This window comes from Prionailurus viverrinus, chromosome B1 (genome assembly GCF_022837055.1).
Source record: "Prionailurus viverrinus isolate Anna chromosome B1, UM_Priviv_1.0, whole genome shotgun sequence".
NCBI classification, from domain to species: domain Eukaryota; kingdom Metazoa; phylum Chordata; class Mammalia; order Carnivora; family Felidae; genus Prionailurus; species Prionailurus viverrinus.
The window spans coordinates 146,870,565-146,890,314 of record NC_062564.1 but is presented as its reverse complement, the minus strand read 5'-3'; the positions used below and the strand labels follow the sequence as shown (position 1 = coordinate 146,890,314).

The window sequence follows — 19,750 nt, the reverse complement described above, 5'->3', positions numbered from 1 at the left end:
TGCATGTACATGCATGTGGGGAGGGGCAAAGAGACAGAGGGAATGAGAGAGAGAGAGAGAGAGAGAGAGAGAGAGAGAGACAGAGAGAATCCCAAGAAGTTTCCACACTGTCAGTGCAGAGCCTATTGAGGGGCTCAAACCCATGAACTGTGAGATTATGACTTGAGCTGAAATCAAGTCAGATGCTTAACTGAATGAGCCACCCAGATGCCCCCCTCTCAATAGCTTTTAATACTTTCTGTTGGTTCCATGTTCATAAGGTAAATAATACTTTTTTTTTTTGCTGTTGCAAACAAAGCCACGTATTGGCCCAAGTGTCTTAATGGAAAACTTTGCTGTAATCTCTAAGTGTGAAATTCCACCTTCAAGTATGTTTGTTGAGGGTGGTAAAGACTTAAAAATCATTGTCCTCCAAAGTAATTTGACTACATTAGGTGAATACCAGGAACTTTAAACATGGTTTTGGGGCTTACCCAGGGGTAGTGTAAGAATCACAACATTCCACTGCTTTCTCCACCCTGTTCCTACCCCCAACCCCCTTTTTTACACACATTACACTAAGAGTGAGACATTGTAACCAAATGTCCCTATTATAATAATATTTTAAGTGTCTTAATTATTTCAGAACCAATAATCCAGAGTCTTCTGCTCTTCTAAATTTTTTTCACTTTCTGTTTCCCTATACACTACTGTGTTACTGCTGATGAACATTGTGGCAATCTAGAGATATAGACATGAGTTTTAGTGAAACAGACAAGACCAGGCTAACAGGAAAAGACTTGTCTTTGCATACCTGAAAGGCCCTTTTTGTTGCCCTGGGCAATATATATCTAAACCTATACATTCCTGTTTCTAGAATTTGGGAATACAAAGGAGAGATACACAAAATAATACCTTACACTTGCAGGGTGTCTAAGTGTGATATTTATTATCAGAAATGGCAGAGAGCTTTGCATCTTAGAAGTGCAAACAGCAGTCATTTACAAATAATATATGAAATATAATTTATGTTTCATTTATATGCTGCAAAAAGTTATACAACTATAATTATAAATTCTATTTTCATTCTCTCTTGCTCCCTCTTTTATTCCCTCCTTCCATCCATTTTTTAAAAATCTGTAGTGTTGATTAGGTGATATAAATAACACAGAGAATTTACTGTACTTTGAGGAATATTATCTTTAGCATATTTTAACATATAATTATTGGTTTTAAGTTTCCATCTTATAATACTGAGATGAAAGCCAAAATGCAAAAGAATTTAAGTGACTAAACATATTATGTAATATATAATATAATGTGATATAATATGTTGTGATATGATATGCATTCAAAAAAAGAAACCCAGGAAATCTCAATAGAAATAAATCACTTTTGAGAGTTTTGTGGAGAACACTTCAAAAAGATAGGCAATAATTCTCTGAAACAACTGAAATCCAGGCCTTTGTTACTTCAGTTGTGAGAGACAGATCCTACATATTAAAACATAATGAACAAAGAGAACAGATAGCAGTTTTTAATATGAGCTTCAATCAAAATTCACAGAGAAAGTTTTGCTTTTTTGGCATTGATTTGCAATGGAGCTGCTTCTTTCAGGGACAACTCTACGTTGCATACGGTACAACCAGAGCAGCAGGAATTTATTCCTTACTAAGGATGGTCGATAAATTTCCTAAGCAATACTAGAGAGGAAAACCAGCTATATGTAATAATTTATATTAACATACCACAGGGCTCCTGGGTGGCTCAGTCGGCTAAGCGTCCGACTGCGGCTCAGGTCATGATCTTCCAGTCTGAGGTCGAGCCTCGGGTCGGGCTCTGTGCTTGCTGATGGCTCGGAGCCTGGAGTCTGCTTTGGATTCTGTGTCTCCGTCTCTCTGGTCCCTCTGCCACGTGTGTCCTGTCTGTCTCTCTCTCTCAAAAGTAAATAAACATTAAAAAATAATTTAACATATGACAAATCAGGTATTTCGGAACAGTGGGGAAGTGAATGAGGAAGATTTTATCAAAAAAGTAAAGATTAAAATATGATGAGTGATCAGGACACAACGTGAAGAGGTTTATAAAATGTAGAAGAGCATACCTGGATATTTTAAAACAACAAATTAGGAAAGTTTAGCCTCTTTTTTTTTTTTCAACGTTTATTTATTTTTGGGACAGAGAGAGACAGAGCATGAACGGGGGAGGGGCAGAGAGAGAGGGAGACACAGAATCGGAAGCAGGCTCCAGGCTCTGAGCCATCAGCCCAGAGGCTGACGCGGGGCTCAAACTCACGGACCACGAGATCATGACCTGGCTGAAGTCGGACGCTCAACCGACTGCGCCACCCAGGCGCCCCTAGCCTCTTTTTTGACAGAAACAATATCTGTATCATATAAAGAGTTCATAGAAAGTGATAACCTAAATATCAAATTCTCAAAAAAATGAAAAAAGAATGTAATTTGATTTAACAAGGAAAAATTAATAATGAGACATGCAAAAGTGACCGGTTTCAGTAGAAATTAAAAATTCAGTCTCAAAGAGTGATATATTATAGTTGTATTCCTATTAACATATTAAAATTTTGGAGAAATTTAAATGACTAATGGTGAGATTATTTTGAAATTGCTGTATTTTGCTGGCATCAGGATAAATTGCTCAAACCATTTTCTGAAGTAATTAGGCAATAATATAAAAAGTTACATAGTCTTCTCCTTTTGATTTTCTAACACTCCTAGGAATTTATTCTTTTGAAAAATTCTGAAGAAAAAAAATGGCACGCATTATAATTTCATAGGATAGGGAAGGAAAAACAGCAAATGGCTAACGATAGAGAAACTCAATGGAATACTATACTGCCATTTGGAAGGGATAGTTGGGGCACATGGGTATATTATATTCAGTGAGGTGCTTCTCAATAACTAAGATTAAAGAAAAAAGATAATTTTGCAAGAAGGAGGCAGAAAAAACTCAAAGCATAAGGGATCAAGGCAGAAGACGGAAAATGGCTCCCAGGTCCAAAAAACATAACTGTAACCAGAGTGAACTTATTGACACTCCTAATGAATGTGTCAGTTGACGACAGGATTGCTCCCCAGTGGAAATGACAAAAAGGCAGAAGTCTTCCAGACAAAAGAGGTCTTCCCATGCAGTACTGTTTAGGACTTTATTATACTGCTTAGAAGTGCTGGAAGCTATTGTGGGGACAGGCACTTAATTGCATTAGGGACTCTGTGTTTGTGGTCCATTCTAATCAAGCAACCTCCTATGCAGCTTGCCTGGAGGGAGAGAATGTGATAGGTCAAAGCAAGCACAAGGAGATAGGCTTGTACCTTTACTTCTTAATTCTCCTTGTAAATGAATAAATTGCTATTTTAGCATCACAGATGTCTCTCAGGTTTGATAGGATGAATTGATATCCCAGTATTCAATTAATTCTGGGACAGGGAACAAACTGGGTGTCCCAGCCTGTGAAATGAGGGGACAGTGAAAATTTTCGCAAGGTGGGTGGAATGTTGTGGACATGACTAGTTAGCCAGCCTTCCACAGGTGATACCTCATTTTACAAAATCTTTGATTATCTACACATTAAGATGAGGAATCCATGCAGCAAGCAGAAAAACAGTTTTAACATAATTTTAAGTGAAAAAGGTGAGGTATAACATTTTGTCTATTAAGAAAGCAGCAATTTAAAAGATGCATGAATATGGGCACAATAATAAGGGAACTAGGGAAAAGAAACAGTGACTGAATTAGAAGGGCATGCCAATGTTTCGTTTTCTGTAACTGCTGTTTTGTTTACATCATAAAAACAGGAGAAAAATAAATAAAAGTTCTGCATTGTATGGATATACAGTTTATAACAATATGATATTTAATCATATAAATCATAGCATATTTAATAATAATCAAGTGATAAAATATATATTAAGCAATGCTAAATTTAGAGGCATTTTCATTTCTAAGTTACCTATGAATCTGTTAAGGTCAATACATGGTAACAGAGAAAACTCAAATTTAATATGAAGATTCAATAGCCACATAACTATATACCTCATACCAAAAAGAGTATTTTCTGGACATAAATATAAATGAATATATATTTGCATCTGCTAGTTTTTCATAGTCAAAATCTATAAGAAATAGTTTTGTTATGCAGACGCTCATAATTAGGAAGCTTATCACATGGTGATTTCCATCTACATCCTTAGCAGTTAAAGGTGTTTTTCTTTTTTAAGTATCGTGATCTACGATTTAAATATTAAATAAAATTTATTGTTAAGGGCTACAAGTATTGGGCTAGTAGAACAAAATAAAGTCAAATGTAAGCATTACCCAAATGTAGGCTTGAAATTAAAAATTTAACCTTAAGTATTTAAGTAATTTCATTCACATAGTGATTGAAAATAAGCAGAAATGTTATCACTCCAATTCTTTCCTTTCCTTTGTGTGTTTATTCTTTTCCTTTAATCTCTCTTTTCTCTTTTCACCACTGAATCAGCTCAGTGCAAGCCTGCACCTCCCTCTACAGTGTGAAAATAGCAGTTCCTTTTCACTCATTCTGCAGGAGAAATAATCTTCCCAAGAGGAACTTTGTTAGTGCCTCCACAGTCTGCTTTGCAGGGTTCAGCATCAAAGCCTATTTTTATCACCAGTTCTCCTGCTTGCCCTCCGTCTGGCTGCTGTGGAAGCTGACTAGATGTGAGTCAGTCACTGCTTACTACATTCAGAACAATTTCTCATGGGTAAGAGTAAACAACAAGGAGTCATGGACTATAAAGTTAAAATAAACTGCAGTAGCTTTATAGAAAAGCAAGGAGAGAGTAGATTTTATTGTAAATAAGGAAAGAATGGAGTCCGTTGAGTCTCTCCAATACATTATATCATCAGTCAGACTTAAAACACTTTGTATTCAAGTAGGCTGAAACCTTTTTAGTTAGTCTCTATACTTCTCATTCATGGCATGTATAAATGTGAATTTAGACTTAGTTTAAAATTATCTTTTTGTTTGTTGGTTCCTGGGTGCATTTTATTCTACAATGACGTTTACCTCAAAATTCCGGGATACTTTTGTAAGCACAGATGTGTACAGTACTGAAAATACAGTATATGCAAACACAGAGAGACAGAAATAGACCCAATTTTAAGAGGTTGTAAAATACAATTCTCTTTTTTTTTAAATGTGAATATAGTTGACACACAATGTTACATTAGTTTCAGGTGTACAACTTATAGGTGGTTTGACAAGTTTATACACTATGCTCTGCTCACCACAAGTGAAGCTAGCATCTGTCTCATTGTATCATTATTACAATATCATTGACTGTATTCCTTATGCTGTGCTTTTTATTCTTGAGATTTATCGTTTCATAACAGGAAGCCTGTATATCCCTCTCCCATGCACCCATTTTGCTCAACTTCCTCTGGCAACCATCAGTTTATTTTCTGTATTTATAGATCTGATTTTGCTTTTTGTTTGTTTATTCATTTGTTTGTTTGTTTTTTTAGATTCTACCTATGAGTGGAATCATATAGTATTCGTCTTTCTCAATCTGACTTATTTCACTTAGCATAATAGCCTCCAAGTTCATCTATGTTGTCTCAAATGGCATTGTCTCATCCCTTTTAACAGCTGTATAATATTCCTCTGTGTGTTTTTGTGAGTGTGTGTGTGTGTGTGTATACTACATTTTCCTTATCCATTAGTCTATTGACAGACACTTAAGTTGCTTCCATATTTTAACTCTTCTAAATAATGCTGCAGTAAACATAAAGGTGCATACATCTTTTTGAAATAGTGTTTTTGTTCTCTTTGGGTTAATACCCAATAGTAGAATTACTGGATCATATAGTATTTCTATTTTCAATTTTCTGAGGAACATCCATACTGTTTTCCACAGTGACTGTACCAACTTACATTCCCACCAACAGTGCACGAGGTTTCCTTTTTTCTCCACATCCTCACCATAAAATACAATACTCTTAAATATGCCAGCCATCTCCCACAAACACAGGTATATTCTTAGATGTCTTTCCCTTCCCCTCTACTCCTTTTGGAATACACGGAAAGACAGGAGGAAGCCAAATATAAACATGTTATTCAACACAAGTAGACATCAAAGGAAGAATTGAGTAAAAAATATGGAGTGAGATTAATACAGATAAAATACATAATTTTGAACACTAGTGATTCCACTATCATGTTGGTTTAAAAAGTTGTATCTTGCAATTATTTTAAAGAAATAAATTTAAAAGCCTTTTCTATAAAACTAAATACAAAAGCCTTTTCCATTGTCTCAAAATAGTTTTTCAAAGATCTCTATTGACATACTCTACATGTGTTCTGACTAATGTAGAGTAGTCTTGAGGTTGTATTTCTTTATGAACTGGATTTATATTTATGTAAATGCAGTATTGGATTCTATTAACCATTAAAAAATTTTTTTTAATGTTTATTTTTTTGAGAGACAGAGAGCAAGTGGGGGAGAGGCAGAGAAAGAGAGGCACACAGAGTCTGAAGCAGGCTCTCTAGGCTTCAAGCTGTCAGCACAGAGCCCGATGCAAGGCTTGAACCCATGTACCATGAGATCATGACCTGAGCTGAAGTCAGATGCTTAACTGACTGAGCCACCCAGGCACCCATATATTAACCATTTTTAAGCATCCATTTTATATTTTAGCTCTTTGTGAGTGCAGGACCTACTAAAATCCTCTCATACTTTTCACATAGTCATTATCCTATGTTTCTGAGATTGAAATTTTGAACTTAAGAGCAGAACATTGTGTGAACTACAGCCAAATTTTATCTCATTTACCTCACTTCTTTATTCTAAATTCTTTAAAAAAATTTTTTTAATGTCTATTTATTTCTGAGAGAGACAGAGACAGAGACAGAGCTTGAGAGGGGAAGGGCCAGAGAGAGAGGGAGACACAGAATCTGAAGCAGGCTCCAGCTCCGAGCTGTCAGCACAGAGCCCGATGTGGGGCTCAAACTCATGAACCACGAGATCATGACCTGGGCTGAAGTCGGATGCTTAACCAACTGAACCGCCCAGGCGCCCCTTCACTTCTTTATTCTAGTCTGTTAAGGTAATCATTCTGAATCTTTATTCTATTATCAGTCATATCATTTACTGCAGGGGTTGGCAAGCTTTATCTGTATCTGTAAACTCTAGATTGTGAATATTTTAGGCCTTGTGGGCCAGGGGTCTTTGTTACATGTTGGAAGAAAGAAAGACTGAAAGAAAGAAAATAAGAGAGAAAGAAAGAGAAAAGAAGTAAGGAATCTTTTGAATGTAAAGAGCATTCTTAGCTCAAAGGCCATACAATGGCAGACCTCAGATCAGCTTTGACCACAGGCTGTAGTTTGCTGACCTCATGGTTATATTGCTGTATTGCAAATCAGCTCACTTAGTGGCTAAAAATATGAAACATTATTATCTCCCTGTTTCTGTGGGTCAAGAATCCAGGGCTTGGGTTATCTGGGTACCTCTGCCTCAAAGGCCCTCACCAGGATTCAGGTGCTGTCTGGGCTGCAGTCCCATCTGAAGCCTCAACTTAGAGAGGACCTGGTTCTGAGCTCACTCACGTGGGTATTGGCAGAATTCAGTTCCTCGTGGGCTATTGGACTGAATGTTTCAACTCCTCACTAGCTGTTGGCCAGAGGTCTCTCTCAGTTCCTTGCCACATGGACCTCTCCATAAGGCAGCTCGATTCCATCACAGCAAGTTAGCAAGAGAACAAGAAAGAACATGCAAAATGGAAGCCATAATCTCTTTGTAATCTGATTTTATAAGTGACTCCCATCACTTCTGTTCTATTACATTTATAGAAATGAGTGATTAGGACCAGTTCACACACAAGGAGAGGGGATTACATGAAGGTGTGAATACCAAGAGGTAAGAATCCTTGGGGCCATCTTACAAGCTTTCTACCACATCAGCCCATCCAGAATTTTCTGCAACTTAAACAAAGCATGCCTTATTCATCCCAGTTTTTGATTAAAATATTGGAGAAGGGGTGTTTGTGACACAGTCTTGCAGCATATTTTTCCCTCCAGACTGACTCCAGTCCACTAACTAAAATTATGAATATTGCTAGATGCCTAACTGTAAATTCTCAATAGTGGTGTCATCTGACTAACATTTTGTCATCGTATCTTTGGAGATCTCAGGAGACATTTCTGTCAAAAGCATTTTTAAAATCGCACTGTTTATGCTTCACCGGACAGGTGAAATCAAGTTAAAGTAAGATTCAAGGACTGCCTTGAAGAATAAAATAAATCATAGCAATACTGGAGCTGAACGGATGTCATAAATAGAGAGGACCATTTCCATCTGCCTTGCCTTCTTGACAGGCAGTTTTAGGGCTGACTGCATCTTCTATGAGACTCAATTTTTTTAGCCAACTAGTGAAGCTGTCTTTCTCTTACTTCCATTCATGCTCTCCTAGAAAGATTTGTATTTTCTTGTAGAATAGCTAACAGACCAAATCAGGGGCAAATTATAAACATTTTAACAGTAAATCACAATCATAGTTGATTCAGGGATCTTTCAAAGTTAGATAATACTAGTCATTAATGCCTGCCATCTACATAGCAACCACATACCAAAACAATGTTTCTACTACTCCCAGAAAGAAGTGTAATACTCTGGTCAGAATTGACAATATAAAGTCCCATAGTTCTAAGCTCTGTATCACTCAAACTTCAATGCCACTGAAAGATTGCAACTCTTTTCCCATTGAGCAATATAACAATTACTACTTATTGAGTGTATACTATGAGCCAAAGCCTGCACTAAATAACTTTATAAGGATTTTCTCATTAATTCTCTTTAACAATCCTGGGAGGTAGGTACTATTATCACATGCATTTATAGAGAAATTAAGCAGCTTGCCTGTGATCACTCAGAAGCCAAATTCTAAAACCCAGTATCCTAAATCCAGAGTGCTTTCTCTTAAAGCAGAGGCACAAGTATAACATTTCTTTGAAAAATGCTAAAGCAAACTTTCCTAAGAAACATAATTGAAGGATTTACTAATTACTAACTTTTTAAAAAAGTTTGACACCACTAGATGGCAACATTTTCAAAAGCTTTAAAAAAAACTTTAAAAAGTTTAAGGTAGAAAAGTAATTCAACTTCATTATTATTTTATTTTTTATTTTTAAAAATATACACTTTATTGAAGCATAATTAAATAACATAGTAAGATATTTAAAATGTATATTGTGGTGATTTGATAAATGTATAGATTGTGAAAGGATTATTTCCATCTAGTTAATCATATCCATCACCTTATTTATTTATTTTTAGAACATTTAGGTTCCACTCTCTCAGCAAATTTCAGTTATAAAACATAGTCTTATCAACTAGAGTCACCATGTTTTACATTGGATCCTCAGACCTTATTCATCTTACTGCTGGAAGTGTGTACCAACTTCTCCTCATTTGCCCCACACCCCAGTCACAAGCAACCACTTTTCTACTCTGTTTATATGAGTTTGACTTTTTGGGAATTTATTTATAAGTAATTGCACGCAGTATTTGTTTTGCTCTGTCTGGCTTATCTCACTTTGCACGACGTTCTCAAGGTCCATCTGTGTTATCACAAATGGCAGGATTTCTTTCTTTCTCATGGCGGAATGACAGCCCATAGCATATATATATATATATATATACACACACACACACACACACACACACACAAATTTATGCATATATTTACACACATATATGTATATATTTTTTTATATATACACAATTGTATACATTGTGTGTGTATTATGTGGTATGTATGTGTATTTACATATATACATAAATGTAATACATAGGCACACACAACACATTTTCTTTATTCATTCATTGATGGACAGTTTAAGTTTCTTGGCTATTGTGAATAATGCCACAGTGAACATGGGAGTGCAGATATCTCTTCAATAACCTGTTTTTATTTCTTTTGGATATATACCTAGAAGTGGAATTGCTCGATGATATGGTAATTCCATTTTTAATTTCTTGAGGAACTTCATACCGTTTTTTGCTACACCAATTTAGATTTCCACCAACATTGATTAGGAGTTTCTTTTTTTCCTCTCCTTTCCAACGCTTGTTATTTCTTGGCTTTTTGTTGATAACCATTCTAACAGGTGAGGTCATATCTCACTGTGGTTTTAATTTGCATTTCCTTGATGGTTAGTGATGTTGAATATCTTTTCATGTATGTGCCTATTGGCCATCTGTATGTCTTCTTTAGAAAAATGTCTATTCATTCCTCTGCCCATTTTTTTAATTGTTTTTTTCTTTTTGCTATTAAGTTGTATAAGTTCTTTATATATTTTAGATATTAACCCCTTATCAGATAAATGATTTATAAACATTTTTCCCTTTCTGTAGGTTGTCTTTTCATTTTGTTGGTGGTTTCATTTGCTCTGCATAAGCTTTTTTAGTTTGATGTAATCCTATTAATTTATTTTTGCTATTATTGTCTTCACTCTCAGTGTTAAATAAAAAAAAAATCATTGTTAAGACCAATGTCAAGGAGTTTCCCTTTATATTTTCATTTAGGAGTTTAATGGTTTCAGGTCTTATTTCAAGTCTGTAATCTATTTTGACTTAATTTTTGTGTACAGAAAAATGATGTATAAAATGATGATGAGATACAGTTTCATTCTTTTGCATGTGTCTCTTCAGTTTTCCCAATACTGTTTACTGAAGAGACTATTCTTTCCCTATTGTGTATCCTTAGCCCTTTTGTTGTAAATTAGTTGACCACATATGTTTGGGTTTATTTTTCAGCTCTCTTCTGTTTCATTAATCTATGTGTCTGTTTTTATGCCAAACTCTACGTTGGTTGCTATAGTTTTGTAATATAGTTTAAAATCAGGAAGTGTGATGCCTCCAGCTTTGTTCTTCTTGTTCAAGATTGCTTTGGCTATTCAAGGTGTTTTGTGGTTCCATACAAATCTTGGGGTTGTTTTTTTCCATTTCTGTGAAAAATGCCATTGGAAGTTTGATAGGGATTAGATTGAATCTACAGATTTCTTTGGTAGCATAGTATTAGTATTAGCATTATTAGTATTTTAAAAATACTAATTTTTTGAATCCATGAACATGTAATATCTTTTTATTTGAGTCTTCTTCAATTTATTTTATCAATATTTTATAGCTTTCAGTATATAGGTCTTTTGCGTATTAACTTTATTCATATGTACTTTATTCTTTTTGACACAATTGTAAAATGGAATTTTCTCAATTTCTCTTTCTGATAGTTCATTGTTAGAGTATGGAAAAGTGACTGGTTTTTGTATACTGATTAAGTATCCTTCAACTCTTCATTTATTAGTTCTCATAGTTTTTGGTAAAGTCCTTAGGGTTTTTGACATATAAAAATAATATGTCATCTGCAAACAGACACAGGTTTACTTCTTTGTTTTCAAAATGGATGTCTTTTATTTCGTGTTTTTTGTTTGTTTGTTTGTTTGTTTTGTTTTGTTGTGCCTGATTACTCTGGCTAGGACTTCTAGTACTATGTTGAATAAGAATGGTGGAAATGGGCATCCTTATCTTGTTCCTGATCTTAGAGGTAAAGCTTTCAGTTTTTCACCATTGAATATGATCTTAGCTATGGCATCTCATTTATGGCCTTTATTATGCTGAGGTACATTCCCTCTATACTTACTTCATTCATTTAAATCAGGAATGGATGTTGAATTTTGTCAAATGCTTTTTCTTCATCTAAAGAGATGATCACATAGTTTTTATCCTCCATTTTGTGAATGTGGTATATCACATTGATTGATTTGTGTATGCTGAGCTATGCTATATATAACAAATTTTAGTGACTTTACAATAAAATTTTTACTGCCTGGAATGAATCTCTCCTCATTTATTTCATACTCTTGTAGACATTTTGAGGCCTCACTTACATATGTATCTTTTTTCTCTGTGATACTTCTCCCACTTATGCAGGCAATTATATTTTTCTCACTGTACCATTATCGTACCATGTGCATGATCCATTTGAGTCTTCGATATGTTGCATATGTCCTGGTGATATACTTATGTGTCTATCTTCCCACTCCATTGGGGCAGTCCTAAAGGCAATATTGTTAAAAATTCATACTTGTAAATGTCTCATCCACCCCAGTCTCTGTACACAGTGTTTAGCATTATATCTGACACAGTAGTTTCTCAATACCTGAACAACAAAAAAAAAGACCTGAAATTTACATATCACAACCTATTGATCTAATTCTAATAGCCTTTGAGTTCTTTTCACATTTTTGTTATTATATACACTGTTTCAAAAAAAATCCTTGTTTCTGTCTTGGGCATGCATGAGAATTTCTTTAGAAACTCTAGCAGCAGAATTTGGGGATCGTAGAGTACATATATCTACACATGATTTTAACCATAGTTGACATTTATCATTCATTTTGGCTGTTCATCAAGTAATTTGCCTTCCTATGCTTTGGGAACTTCCCATTTTATGAATATGATGGGAGACAGAGTGTACTTTCCACCATAAAATGCTGAAATGTCAAGTACTTACTTTCTTAACTTTGCTTGGACCTAGGGTGTGGACATGTGATCTTGGTTCTGTACTTGGAATTGGGAGTCCATGCATTAGATGAGAGGAACTCTGGACAGCTGTGTAGGTCATTGCAGCAAGATTAAGTTTTGTAGCAGTACTAGGACCCATGCTATTAATGGCATTTAATATCCAAGCCAACTGTTTGCACTGTGGGCAGCAACGACTGCTGTTTGATGAAGTCTTGACTCTAATTGTCTAGGCCTCCTAATAATTCCATGAGCTACCCCAAATCCTTTTAATAATGTCCCATTTTGCTTAAATCAGTTGAGCTTGGTTATTTTTTGTTTCCAACTAAAAATCCTGATTGATATAGATGAGTACCCGTAGGAGGCTGGGAGCATTTCTAAATATGCTGAACAGTTAAAAAAAAAATGACATTTTCAAAATTTTAACTTATGGCAAAAGTTTAAAATTAGCTACAAGAAATATGACCAATACATATCAGCATGGAATCTGAGCATTCTAGACCAATAAAAAGGAAGACTAAAGTTTCAGATTTAACTGAGTTTACCTATACAGGTATTCTTATGAGTAATTTGACTTCCAATGTACTAGCTTAAACATCTGAGAGCAGTTTTAGTTGTTTTATTTTTTGGTTGACTTAAATCTAGACAATATCTCATATTAAGAGAAATTGACATACCACAAAGAAGAAAGGAGAAAAGAATTAAAAGATTTAGGAGGTGGAAATATTGGATTAATTTGTTATATACATTCTGCTTTCCTCATTCCTAGCTATATTACTGAAATGGATCCAGAAGACAACCCCTTCACCAAGTCCTTGAGAAATACATTGTAGAGGAGAATTCCAGCATACTCTCCTCATTTCAGTGAGGATGAAGAGATTGTAGATTGGCAGAAGCTAATTAGAAGCACTCAATCAATAGAGGTAAATTGGAATGATTACAATAATGGTAGACAGTAAATTGTTTTCCATGAGACCAAGTAAGTATTTATTGGAGCTGCCAATGATGAACAACATATTTTAAAATCAAAATAAACAAAAAGTTGGTCATGTCCACCAGTATTCCATCATCTAACGGAAGTAATATACATGGAACCATACCTAAGAATGTCTAGAGGCACAAGTAACTTGCAGAAGACCCACATTCTGACTATGCAACTTCTACAACACTGTCATTTCTCCCTCAGCTTCATCTAGGGACTCACAGGAAATTCTTTATTACCTACATACTTGACTCTAATTAATAGATTCATCTAAATGATTTGTTGGTGCCGAGGGGAAGTGCAACTGTTACTGCCTTACAACCTCATTCATGGTTGGCCCTTAAGGACCAATGGGTGTAATTTTTAGTATTTCAGATCATTTTCCAATTTTTATGAAAGGTGTGTTATCAGCCACAAATCCAGACTTACTCATGGTCATTGGCTAATGGAACTGGAAGAAAGAAGAGTATAATCTTAGAAACAAGGGGGTTTGAGAAGGAAAATACATGGATAGACCCTTTTTAATGGAACTAAAACAGAAGAGTATTGTCCTGAATCAATGCTCATCAAAAAGCCCTTACCATAGAGGAGTATCTTGATCAGATGGACAAAATGACAATTCCTTTAACTGTGGGTCAACCTCTTTCCATAGACACATCATTACTTTTTTAATAGGCTCATGGATAAAATGGCCATCCTGTAGGAATAGAGACTATATATGGACTTAACAATGTCAGTGTTTACTTCTGTAGGGTGATTTGTTCACCATTACTTAATCCTAATTTACCAACAGCAGCAGAACAACTTATCCTCAACCTTTTATGTCATAAATCCACTAGTTTTCTATTGCTCCATAAAAATTATCACCAAATTAACAGTTTGTAGCAACACACATTTATTATTTCACAGTTTCCATGGGTCATAAATTTGCATATGACATAACTGGGTCCTTTGCTCAGGGTCTCACAAAGCTGCAAGCAAAGTGTTGAACAGACTGTATTCTCATTTGGAAGCTTGATTGGAGAAGAATCCAATTCTAAGCTCATTCAGTTTGTTGGCTATATGACTGAGGGCCCTGTTTTTTTGCTGACTGTTGTCCAGAAGCTGTCCACATTTCCTTGATATACAGTCTTCATGAACATGGGCACTTATTTCATCAAACCACAAGCAGAGCTGGTTTTATGAGTTTGTATTCTACGCAGTCACAGATGTCCTGTGGTTACAATGCCCCACACTTGGTTTAATGTTCTTCTGTAGCAGTTTTGAAATTCTTAACAATTTTTGAATAAAAAGTCCTGCATTTTGCTTACGTATCGAGCCCCACAAATTATGTAGCCAGTCCGACCTGCAAGGAGAATCTCTAACTTTAGTGTGTTAAGCTGGAGTCTTTAATAACATGATGTAATCACAAAAATGAGATCCATCACCTTCTACCATATAATATAATCACAGGAATGACATCCCATTACCTTTGCTATAGTATGTTGCTTAGAACCAAGTCACAGGTCCTGCCCACACTCAGGGGAGGGAATTATAGAAAGGCATGAATACAAGGAGGTGAGGATCATGAGGGCCACCACTAGCATCTTTCTGCTATAATACCATAAACTGGAGTAGAGTAGGTGGAGGGCAGGTCTTTAGAAAGAGTATAGATCAGATTTCTTGGCCTGCCATGCTTTTGTTAGCACCACTATTGCATGGAGTCTCTGATTGTCTTATTTATGGTCACTGTATTCCACACAGCACTGACTCCAAGGAACTGATTTTTATAGTTAATAGTTTATCCCTTACCATTCACCTTCTACGTTGTCAAAATGTACTTCTAAATATCAACTTATAGTGCTAGGAGGGAATGCAATACCTTGAGAGGCTAGGATGTTGTCTCATATGAGGCATTATGTGCTTGAAACCTGCAACCAGCATGTGGTGCAGTTTTTCTCACAGCCAGAATGCACAAATTTGAGAAGCAATGTTTTTGAAGTGGTGGTTCACAAAATTATACCCAATGCTGTACTTATAAAATTTTTTGCATCTTGTCTTCAGAACACTAGTTCTTACTAGTTTAGAAGACTTAATACCTAAAATAAATGGTTTCATCAGAGAACATTAACAAAGTTTAATTGAATTGAAAGTGCACAGATCCCGGGTGCCTGGATGGCTCGGTTGGTTAAGCATCGAACTCTTGGTATTGGCTCAGGTCATGATCTTGAGGTTCAGGAGATTGAGCCCCACATTGAGCAGGCTGACAGCATGGAGGCTGCTTAGGATTCTCTCTCCCCCACTCTCTCTGAATCTCCCCAACTTGTGCATGCTCCCTCTCTTTCTCTCTCTCAAAATTAATAAATAAACTTTAAAAAAAAAGTGCGCAGAACCAACTGGCCATTTGGGCAATTCATGCCACTAGACAAATAAAAAGGAAGTTTGGGTGTTGGCAGAGGTGATTGATGCTGTTTATGAAAGTTACACAATGCTACACAATGAGGACTAATAAGAATATGGATAAAATCCTTTCTTTATAATTTTTACGTGTTTTTATTCTCTAACTGCATTTTCTGAGAACTTATTACATTTTTGAAAAGCAGGGGCTTTAGTTGGCATCTCTGTATTATTATTCTAAAAATAAAATTTCTTATTTTTCACTAAGTATGATGTTTGTAGAAGGTTTTTAAAAAATGACTTTTAGTTAAGCACATTTTCTTCTATTTTTGGTGTTACTGTTAAAAATCATGAATGTGTATTGACTTTTTCTAATGCATTTTTTCGTTAATTGGAACAATCATAAGTTATTTCTTTAATCTGTTAATGTGGTGAATCACATTAATTGGTTTTCTGAGGCTGAGTCATTTTCGAGTTCCTGGAATAAACCCCACTTGGCCACCTCTATCTCTATTTGTTCAGTGCTGAATGTGATTTGTTAACTTTTTATTTAGGATTCTGCACCTGTATTTAAAATGGCATTCACATACAGTATTCCATTCTTGTATTGTCCTTGTCCAGTTTTAGTTTTAAGGTAAATTGTTGGAGCACCTGGGTGGCTCAGTAAGTTAAGCATTTGACTCTTGGTTTTGGCTCAGGTCATGGTCTCACAGTTCGTGGGTTCAAAACCCGTGTCAGGTTCGGTGCTGACAGTGCAGAGCCTGCTTGGGATTCTCTCTCCCCCTCTTTCTCTGCCCCTCCCCTGCTCTCTCTCTCTCTCTCTCTCTCTCTCTCTCTCTCTCTCAAACTAAACATTAAAAAAAATAAAAATAAGGTAAATTGAGTAGTATATTAGTTTGTGTTCAGTTTAAGACAACAGATTCTCTGCTACACAAAAAGGGATTTATCCTATAGGATGTTACATGGCTTACTTAGAGATATATCACTAGAGCTGAAGGGGACTTTTACCTGAATTTTTAGGAATTACACCCAAATCCATATTGTAGAACTGGGTCATCAAGATAGATAATGCCAGTGATGCAATCAAGAATTTAAAAAATTTGAAAAATTATGCCTGCCATCTCTGCTATAATCAGGAAGCCAATGATGTAGGAAGTTACCCATCAGGTGGGATCCAGAGACTTTTCTATTGCCAGTTCCAGAATCACATTACTTCCTGCTAGTCATGAAGTCATCTGCGGTTAGGGCACTGCTGCTAGCTACTGGCTCAGGAACCAGCTCTGGGTTTGTCATGATACACTTGCAGCCTAGTAGATACCACGACCCTGCCTCCCTTCCCATTTGATTCTCTTTCAAATTGAAGTTTCATATGGGTTAAGTTACACAGCAGAGACTGAATCACATCTGGAATTTAAGCAAGAGAGATTCTGAGAAAATGCAATGTTTTATATGGTTTCTAAGGAGGTGAAATAGGTATTGAATGAACCAATCCACATTGGTGTCAGTGTGTAATTCTCCCTATTTTCTATGATCTGAAACAACTTGTATAGGATTGGAATGATCTGTTTCTCTAAAGTTTTGTGAAGCATGCCTGTAAATTTTGTCCTGAAGAATCCTTTAAACCACAACACTTTAATTTATTTTATGTGTGAGAAAAGGGGTAAGAGAAATCATATTTATATTAATCTGTAAATGAGTAAAATGTCCTTGGAAGCATTCATGAATAAATGACAAATGTTAAGATGCTTTTGGGAAAGATGCAGGGTAGTTGGAGGATATGGTGGGGAAGAGAATTTTTACCATATATACTTGGAGTATTTTGAGTTTAGAATCATATGGATACTATCTATTGAAATATGGAATACATAAAAAGTAATGGCATACTATTACTTTGTGATTTTAAGGATTTCCTCTTCACCTATTCCTAATACATGGCTTTTGTGACTTCTTTCTTTGATCTTTTCCCCTTGATTGCCAAAAACTTACTTATTTTATTAGCCTTTTCAAAACTAGCTTTCAGATTTTCTATTCTTTTTAATTGTTTCTTTGCTATTTCTTTAGTGTGGGGGAATAGCTCCTTCCTGGAGCTATTTTGTTGGGTTTTCTCTCTCTTCTCTCTAATTTGAATATTTACTTAACAAATTTAAATCCCCTTCTCCTCTTTTCCCAGCCCTCATGAATACAGTTAAAGTTTTAAATTTCCCTCCAGATGCACTGAGTTTATCCTATGCATTTTAATATATAGTACTTTTACTTTTTTGTTTTTTTAAACTGTCAAGGCCATTTTTATTATTCATTTTAACAAGTTAAATTCTGTTGTTTGTGTAAGTTAATCTTTTATTTATTTTTTTAAATGTGTATTTACTTATTTATTTTGAGAGGACGAGAGAGCTTGAGTAGGGGAGGGGCAGAGAGAGGGAGAGAGAGAATCCCAAGCAGGCTCTGAGCTGTCAGCGTCTAGCTGGATGCAGGGCTCAATCTCATGAACCAAGAGATCATGACCTGAGCCGAAATCAAGAGTTGGGCACTCAACCAACTGAGCCACCCAGGTTCCCCTGTATGTTAATCTTTTAAGTGCAGTAGACTCTACATATGATGGCATCTTATTTCCACGTATCATATCATAAAAAAGAACAATAAATATGTCATTCTGTTGTGGAAATCAAGGAAACAAAATCAATCTACTCATTTTGATACCTTAAATTAAATTCCTAGGAAGCCTCCTCAGCTTAAACATGATAAAAACCAAAAAATCTTTATGAAACCTATACTATAATAACATTGTAATTATGTTGTAAAATAACAGTCTACAATTTCTTTTGGTTCACTTGTAGTTTATTTAAATTCTAGCTACTTAACATACAGTGCAATATTAGCTTCAGATGTAGAATTTAGTGACTCATCACTTACATACAACACCTAGTGCTCACAATTTTTTTTTTCTTGAGGTCAAAATGTAAAGGCTAAAAGTTTTGTCTTGTTCCCAGATTTCTCTTTTTGCAGTCTTTTTCCTTCTTCAGATTTTCAAGATTTCTTCTCTTTATTCATCCCATCAAAACTAGGACAAATCTTAGAATCTATCATTGACACTTAATTTGCTGTCTGGCTATGTTCATTGTGAAGCTAATTTGAATTTCAACCGACTATCTGCATTTAAAAGCTATTCTTTATCTGTGGGTTTTAAGAGTATCTGTGAGAGGTGGGGCTCTCTCTCTCTCTCTTTCTCTCTCTCTCTCTATATATATATGCCCTTTTTTTTTTCTAGATGGGGAGAGGTAGAGGGAGAGAGAGGTAGTAGGCTCCATGCTGAGCATGGAGTCGGATATGGGGCTCAGTCTCACAACCCTGAGATCATGACCTGAGCCAAAATTGAGAGTCAGATGCTTAATCAGCGGAGCCACCCAGGTGCCCCTGAGGTGAGACTATATTAAAGGGAGAGTCTGGGAGACCCCTGAAATGTCATGAAGCATATAAAACTGGAAGCCCTGAAAAAAAGCCTGAAGTTTCTCTTTCAGTGTAACTTCAAATGGGGGGCCAGACAAATTAATTTATCTCTATCTCTCCTCAAGCCTGCTTTTTTGAGGAAACTGTTCAAGGTTAGAACCCAGTTCCAGAATCTCTGAGGATGCCAAATACCTAAGCCCTTCCAGATTAGTTGGTTCTAGCATCTGTCTTACCTGGGTGTGCTTATTAGGGTATCATCTCCCCTCCATGCCTCTTGCTGCTATACTGCCTAATTATCACTAGGCTTCTTCTTCTTCTTCTTCTAAGTTTATTTATTTATTTTGAGAGAGACAGAGAAAGTGCAAGCGGGGAGGGGCAGAGAAAGAGGGAGAATCTCAAACAGGCTCTT

The 19,750-nt window shown here is 35.8% G+C and overlaps 1 protein-coding gene across 3 annotated transcripts in view; it reads left to right on the top strand.

Annotated features, from left to right (window-relative positions):
- ALB (albumin) overlaps positions 1-19,750 on the top strand; it is a 124,059-nt gene that overhangs the window by 32,732 nt on the left and 71,577 nt on the right. Inside the window, exon 1 of one of the 3 annotated variants that reach the window (XM_047856525.1) lies at positions 13,419-13,462. The exons of the other annotated variants lie outside the window; for them this stretch is intronic. The gene's annotated coding sequence lies outside the window, so the exon portion shown is untranslated. Of the gene's footprint in view, positions 1-13,418; positions 13,463-19,750 lie in introns of those variants that run through there. 3 annotated transcript variants of the gene reach the window in all.